Here is an 8,418-nt window from a genome sequence, read left to right on the forward strand (position 1 = left end):
GTCAGGTATAATAGCTAAACATGCAAACAGACAAAATAAACCCACCAATGCAAAGATGCACACAGGAGGAATTGATTGCGGTTACAAATTTTCGTAAGTTAATCAAAGTGTGCTTCGAGAAATCATCCTAAATAATTGCATGTTAATTCAATTGGGATTTTTTTTTGGGATTTAAACTTAGGCGATGGTGCCGTAGGGTTAATGTCCCTAATCTTGGGACCATACAAAAATTTCGAAGGAAAGCATTTTTCAACAAATTTTTACCAGCAACCAAAAATATTCATTTGTATTGTCCATATCTTTAGATCCATGAGTCAACATTTGAGCCGTTTCCCCTATATCAGATATGGCTAAGATAAACGAAAAAAAAAGCCGGTGTTTACACAAGTACGCGGTGACGTTCGGGGCCAAAGGCGTAGTATTCGAACACTGGCTGATCGAAAAGAGTTAAACAGGGGGCCACTGGAAGGAACGAATTTATGAGATAAAAAACGAATAAAGTGGATGATGTACGGTTGTATGATAATTAGGAAGGAATATGGCGAAAGCAAAAAGTATAATATGACTATTGGGCGACGGGGTAAAACGGTCACCCTAAGCTTAAAGTAAAAAAAAAAACTATTTGCGTACTTTTCCTAATTACATTGATTTTTAGGGAATATCCGAAGGGGCATGGAGTACTCAGAGCTAATATTTATGCATGATATATGTTTTTTCTAGAGTATAAAATTCCGTAAACAACAAAATAACGACATACAGAATGATTGTTTTTGTTATCCATTTCGGCGTTTCACCTACCAAAATGTATTTTACAACATAATTCAAAGAATGGCCGTCTTTCCCCGTCGTCCCCTACATGATGTGTGTTACATCCATTCTTGTATACCACCCATTTGTTAAACCATCAAAACGTCCCTCAGTTGCCACTGTTCGGGGATCTATGCCGTCACGTCATTCACGCTTTTTTGCCACCATCACCGTCACAGGAAAGTGAAGCCAAAGAGCGGCGACTTTAATGCGAACGGACTATGACCGTGGTCTCGGGGAAATGCTTAACCAGCAGCCGCGAGAGATCGTTTTTCAATGCCGCCACTTCCGTATTGACTTACAGTAAGATTTCAAAGAGGCGAGACTCTGAACTCCTGTCCGGTGGATGACGAACTCCCCAAACTTCAAACCACACGCAAGACTCCCGTAAACTGGATGCTTCAGATGACTCCAGACTATGCAGGATTTTCATCAACTCTTGCGAACCAGTCGTGCTCTTCGCATGATTCGTATTTTCGGTAGATTTGATACACTCGTTTGAGGCAGAAGATGACCGACATGAGACAATTCTAGATAGAGCTGGAATTAGGGCGTAACAGCCTAGGTAAACAATGAATTCTCACGTTGATTTCAAGGAATTTAAGGCACGCCTACACAAACCAACATATCCATCTAGTAGGGGAAGTCTTCCTCTACTTGATGGTGATGTCGATTTTCCAGGGGGACTTTTGAGAAATCATCGAGAGAAGTAATTGTTTACAAAAGCTGTTACGCCCTTATTTCAGCTCTCAGCAGTTCCATTTTAAATGACGATTTTGACGTAGGACTACGTCTTTGATTTCTATATGGGGGTACACTTTGTGAAAACCGTAAATGGAACATGTAACAAATTAAGAAAGATTTTTAACGTTAATAACTCAGCTGCCCCTGGTCCAATTTCAATAATTTTATCACCAATCGATCAGAAATATGGGTACGCATCGATAACAATGTTAATTTTCAATAAGAAACTATTGAAAAACTGGTAAATGTCCAGCATTGTCCAAAAGCGTCGAATTAACTAACGAATCCACCAATTACTTACATGCATATGCTGCTTCCCCAGCACAGTCGTCAGAGAGTAGTAAGTAGACGAAACAAGTCGAAGTGGTATTCGCCTCCGATCCTCGGGCGCGTGCGAATAGGGAGGATGGAATTGCGTAATATTTTGCACACTCATCGCCATACTCAGAACCACACCACTGTGTAGTGGTGTTCGGTCGTCGAAATTAGTAGCAGCAGTAGCAGTGCTTTCGGCGTGTGACGTTGAAAATTGTTCTCCAGTAACAACGAAATGCTGCCTGCAAGCAGCGAGCTGCAGAGTCCACATAAGCAACCATCAAAGGAGGAAGAAGCTGCACCGCTATGCTATGGATCGGAATCAGTAGCTCTTCGTTAGTCGCTGCGGGTCGGTCATCTATGCCAAGCGTGTCACCCTCGCTCCAAACGACATACAGCTCGACAGCCTCATCCGTGTTGAACACCCAGCTCAGAATTACTCAACCATCACTACAAAACGGTCCTTTTCAGGGCCACCAAAATCTTGTTAAAGAGTATTATTTGGACATTGGTCAAGGTCATCAGTTCCGGCAAGCAGCTAGCTATCAAGGCTCAACCTGTCTATAGAAGGTGTGGAATTGCATGCCTGAATATATTGGTGCAATTAGTTTTTCCTCGGCTTTCATTCCGCACGATTCGTTTCTTTCGTTTAATCAATCACCCTTGTAGTGACGTCGAAAAGAGTGTTTCAATCGGAGCTTACATATGAAATTTAATTTGGATTATAGAATTTTTTGTATGTTACCAAAATTTATGAATGGGTTGCCACTAAATGTTGAGATAATTTATTGATTATTGAATTATCACATTGTATACCATGAAAAAGCAGCCTGTTTGTGAGTTTTTGTCTGTTATCATAAAAAACAAATCGCCAGCTGGTATTTCCCGGCGAATTTACATTCCCTAACACAGATTTAAAAATCGAATTCCATGCGGTCCTACTGAACGGTGCTCATTCAATCACCGTAAGTGGTGGTGTCCAGTCCAGCAGCAGCAGTAGTAGCAGCAGCAGCAGCAGGAGTGCTTTCAACAACAACAACGAAAGGCTGCCTGCAAGCAGCGAGCTGCAGAGCTCATATGAGCAACCATAGAGAAGGAGGAAGAAGTCCCATCGCTAGGCTAGGATCGGAATCAGTAGCTCGTCGTGCTCAGCTCAGCATTACTCAACCATCACTACAAAACGGTCTTTTTCAGGACCACCATAAATTTGTTAAGAGTATTATTTGGACATTTGTCAAGGTCTTCAGCTCCCGCAAGCAGCTAGCTATCAAGGCTCAACCTGGTCTCTATAGAAGGTGTGGAATTGTAGGCCCGAATGTATTGGTAAGATTAGGGTTCGATTTACTTTGATGCATTTTTAAAAATTCAAAAGCGGTTTTTTTCGACGTGTTATTTTAGATTGCAAAAAGCTCGCGTCATTTTGTGTAAAATATCAAAAGGAATCGAATAGTGCGAGCTTTTTGCAATCTGAAATAGTGCGTCGGAAAAAAAAAACTGCTTTTGAAATTTTCCACAAAGCATCAAAGTAAATTTAACCTTAATCATCGTCCGATCATTTTCCAGAACACGCTGGTAGGAAGTGTTAAAAATCCATATAAAATTTGAGAGAAGTGGGAATAATTCGCTTTGGGTGTATATTCAGTCCCCAGAAAGCCAATAAAACCAAATTTGTGAGAAAATTAGCTCTCACGAGTTCAATCTCTCGAAGTCCCTCCTTTTTTACATATTCTGCACGAACGATACATTCCGCCCCGCCCCATTCATATAATTCAGAAGGAAATCCTGTGTCATAAATAACAAAAAATCAAAATACACATTTTAAAGTCGGGTAGATGAATCGAAATTACTCAAGTTGACAGTCCATTGGATTCTCTTCATCAACTTTCTCTTTGAAATAAATACTAGACATTTGATACGCTTACAAATAAAAAACGGAAAGGTTTAAGATAATTGATGATTGATCAATTAAAAGAATTAAATGTTCACATTTGTTCCGTCCACTAGCGGTCCTACGTCAAGCTTCCGTTCGTGCCCCTAGTCACAGACCCTTCTACTTTTTTTTTTAAATTTTTCGATCGACCTTCTACGATTATGTTGAAACTTTGCACAGTTGTTTGTTATTGTCCAACATGCCATTTTACATATTTGGTTCCCTAGTTTTGTACACGACCGACTAACACTTGAAAAGGGCTTATGCAAAAATGATACGCTTCAATAGAAAAATATATATCTCGTGAACGATTTGTTTGATCGAGATGGTGACTTTGAAGAAGTTGCGGACAAGTATTGTGCCTTTTCAAGTGTTAGTCGTGTGCAAAACTAGGGAGCCAAATATGTAAAATGACATGTTGGGCAATAAAAAACAACTGTGCAAAGTTTCATCACAATCGTAAAAGGTCGATCCGAAACGATTTGCGAATCTGTGTGGAACTGTACCTCTATCTATAATTCTAGATAGAGCTGGAATTAGGGCGTAACAGCTTTTGTTAACAATTACTTCTCTCGATACATGTAGTAGCAATTTCAGGTAAAATGGGGCACCGATTTCCGAGATTTGTGCAATTGAAAATTCGAAGTGGAAGTGCATGTATAGCCTACGTGGCGGCCATTTGTGGACTCTACAAGGAATCACTTTCAATTATCTTTATTTCTGGTATTTGTGTGGTTTTACATGTATGAACTATCAAGTGACACAGATGCGTCTTTTCAACTTTAGTTCATTTGAAATTTTTAATTATTATTTAAAGTTACTAGTCCTATCAGGCCTATTTAAAAGAATGACCACCTTGGTGGGACTGGTTTGTTTTAAAATGGAAAAAGGAAACTACTTATAACTACTATTTACAACTACAACTAACCTACAACTACTATATACAAATTGCTTATAAAAGCATGTTCTGATATATCAAATTTTTGTGCAAATTTAGTCTTAATTTGGTTAATTCTGGAATCTATTTTGGGAATGCCTGCCTCTTCGTGTAAATTTGTTATTCTAGTGTCGAAAGGACGATCGAGGATCATCCTAAGCACTCTGCGTTGTGCCACCTGGAATTTGAGCAATAGATTCCCACATAAATTGAAGGTGCTATGATTTGATTGTAAACAGCCAGTTTGTTAACTCTAGATAGGCGGGATCTGCGAGAAATCAGCGGATACAAACACCTAACTAAGCTTGAACACTTAACTAACGTCTTTTCTATATGCGAGCGGAACAGAAGCTTCTCATCGAATACCATTCCAAGGTATGTGCCATGGCCCATGACTACTGTGCAAGAAGGTGCCGGTATCAGTTTGGGTGGTTGCCAATGCAGGAACATGATAGTTTGGGTTTTGGAGGCATTGATTTTGATTTTCCAAGTTTTTGCATAGTCAGCAAAGGTGTCAAGGCATCGTTGTAGTTTGTTTGTAATTTCAAGAGGCATTCTGCCCTTGACTGATAGGGTTAACTACCCCATTTCCGGCCTACTAAGCCAATGAATTCACTTCGGCCTATCGGATGAAGATAAAACATGATTCGGTCGGAGCGCTTCTTTTGTTTTTGGGAATAATGGGTGCAAACCTTGATACCACGCATTCTCATTGCCTTCGTTCGGTAGCTTATTAACTAAAGCATAGTACCAAACGCATAATTGACTTGTTAGCTCTGAAATCATGGATTTATTTGGAGTTTTCCGCTCGATAGGCCCAAAATGGGCGATTAGGCCAAAGTAGTTCTCTACCCTATCGCGGTATCATCTGCGAACAGGAAGAACACGCAACCGTCACCGAGGGGAGGAATGTCGGAAGTATACAAGCTGTAGAGCAAGGGGCCCAACAGCCCCGTAACGTGGGTAGATCACCTTTTCGTGGTACGTTACGGGATGTAAGATCTACCACCGATTCCTAGTCCTGACTTCTTCAAACTAGGGGAACAGGATTTTTCAGTAATTCAAGGAACACATCTTAGTCCTTGTTACTTTTTATGCCTTGTTGATAGTGACAAGACACGGCTTTGCCCACCGAGGATGATCTTGAAACAAGGGAAAAATTAGCCAGTTGTCTTCATCTATGTGATTCCTAATCTTCTATTCGTTGTTCTCTAGTTTGAAGTGGTTAAGACAAGGGTTCTGATGCATGCTCATTATCGGTGTCATTCCTTAATTTTGTTGCTAAGGAATCCAATTTTGACTGACAGAGGGGCGCGCCTTTGGAGGGTGTTTCAATAGCGGGACCTTTCAATTACAGTCGGATCCTTGCGATAAATGCAAGAATGACAACTGTAAAAAAATTGAATACTTCATCATTACTCAATAGTGATGGAGTAATACGACATGGACTAAACTAAGGACAGAGGATATACTACAATAGATCAAATTACTGGTCGCAGTGGTATAAGATCCCGAACAGAGAAAAAAAGGGGGCCCGACAAACTGCCTTGCGGAATGCCTGCTGGGATGGAAAATTTATCTGAAAGACAATCATTCAACGATACCTAGAACGACCTTTGCTGAAGGTAGTTACGGGTAATTTTGACCAAATGCAACGGTAAATTGAAGTTTCAAAGCCTGTATATAAATCCGTCATGCCAGTCATTGTCAAACGCCTTTTCGACGTCTAGCAACCGGTGGAAACTAACGATTTTAAATTGGCTCACTACTTGACTAGCCTATTGGTCCCAAGCAAATCGATTAACGTACCCCATTCTAGTCGAAATTCTAGGACTACACTATGTTTGTTTTGATTCGCTATGAAAGTTTGAGAGATAAAATGAGGGGTTCGTGGATTTTCCTATATTTCAAGGGGTGCATCGATTAGATTGGGACCGAAGATAGTAGCAGAGCTGAGCCAAAAAGTTGAGCACGTTTCTTCGGGACCTTCTGGTCATAGAGTTACCTCTATGGCAAGGTCATGGTTGTGGACTTGGATACAGCCTTGTTAGTTCGGATGTTGTTCATTACCCGTACTAGCTGATGAGTGGTGGAGTGCCCCTACTGTTCCGGTAGGAGAATATTGTTTTCCTCCACAAACTTGAGGAATCTATTGAGAATGAGTTTCTCGCACAATTTTCTCAGCGCTGAGAGGAGGCTGATTGGTCTGTAGCTTGAAGACAATGTTGGATCCTTTCCGGGTTTGCGGATTTATGATTTTTGTTACTTTCCAGATGCTTGGAAAGTACCTAGTGCAACTCCAAGCATCTGTTGAAGATGGCAGTTAAAACTGCATAGACTTTCATGCTAAGCCTTTTTATGATTAGGTTAAATACGCCGTCAAAACCGGAGGCCTTCATATTCTTTGAATATTTCAGCGCTGAGAGCAAATCTGTTCTACCATAATTCTATCCTCCGGAGGCACGGCACAAGGGGAGTAATCTACATTTGGGACGCATTGCGTCACCTGATTTTCGAGGGGACTTTGGATAGTTGAGCCAAGCAAATGCGATGCAGTAATATCATAGAGGTAACTCTAAGACTAGAAGCTCCCGAAATAACGTGCTCAACTTTTTGGCTCAGCTCTGGTACTCTCTTCGGTCCCAAGCTAATCGATTCACCCCTCGAAACATAGGAAAAACCAATAACCCCTCATTTTATCTGTCAAACTTTCATAGCGAATCAAAACAAACATAGTGTAGTACTGGAATTTATGCTAGAATGGGGTACGTTAGTCAATTTGCTTGGGACCAATAGGCTAGTCAAGTAGTGAGCCAATTTAAAATCGTTAGTTTCGTATTGATTGTTGGTAATATGATTGCCAATCGCATTTGCTTTCACTTGTGGGGTAATGAGTCGATTGTCATCATTTCCGACTCTGAAAAGTGGAACGGGTTTGGGATGAGTTTTCAGCCCCTTGGTTACCTTCCAGAATGGACGGGAGCGGTCATTCAGATTCTGAACAACACGATCGAAACTTGCATTTGGAGTGCGTCCATTCTGATAGCAATCTGCCTGTTCAGATCGACCATTGCATGTTTTTAAACCAGATCACCAGTCCTCTGAAACGGGCGTCTACGCACATTTCTCAAGCAAATCAGTAATTGGGTTTGGGAATCAATGGTAACAAACTTACCCTGCACAGGAAGTTGTCGAACACACGTCTCGTCAGCCACGGATATGGCCTGGTGGAGTCCTTCCAGAGCCCGGTCGATGTCCTCTACAGTGCCAAGCGGTGGATTTTCATTGATGTTTCTGTCAACCACATGCCCAAACTGCACCCAGTTGACATGATGGTAATCTTTGCGCGGGCTTTGAGCAGGGGCCACGTTGTAGCCCAGTTCAGCCACCACCGGTTGGTTGATTGCCACTGGCTTGGATAGCCCGAAGTTCGTCAAGAAGAAGTCCAGCGTGGAAGGGTTTCTCACCGGAGAGATGAATGTCGGTTCAACCGGGAATTTCACTGTATACAGCCCATGCTGCGAGTGGTCGAAGAGCAGACGTGCGTTCTGATTCCGCTGATAGTTCCGCCATACTTCGTGGCGGGCATTTAAATCGCCCCCAATGACGAATCCTGAGCTCGTGCGAGTGATGTTGATCAGGTCATTTTTAAATTGGATGCCTAATCCATTACTGGCAGCACACT

Source organism: Ochlerotatus camptorhynchus, unplaced genomic scaffold, assembly GCF_037179485.1.
Source record: "Ochlerotatus camptorhynchus isolate MF236.1 unplaced genomic scaffold, CSIRO-AGI_Acam_v1.1 ptg000450l, whole genome shotgun sequence".
Lineage (NCBI taxonomy): Eukaryota > Metazoa > Arthropoda > Insecta > Diptera > Culicidae > Ochlerotatus > Ochlerotatus camptorhynchus.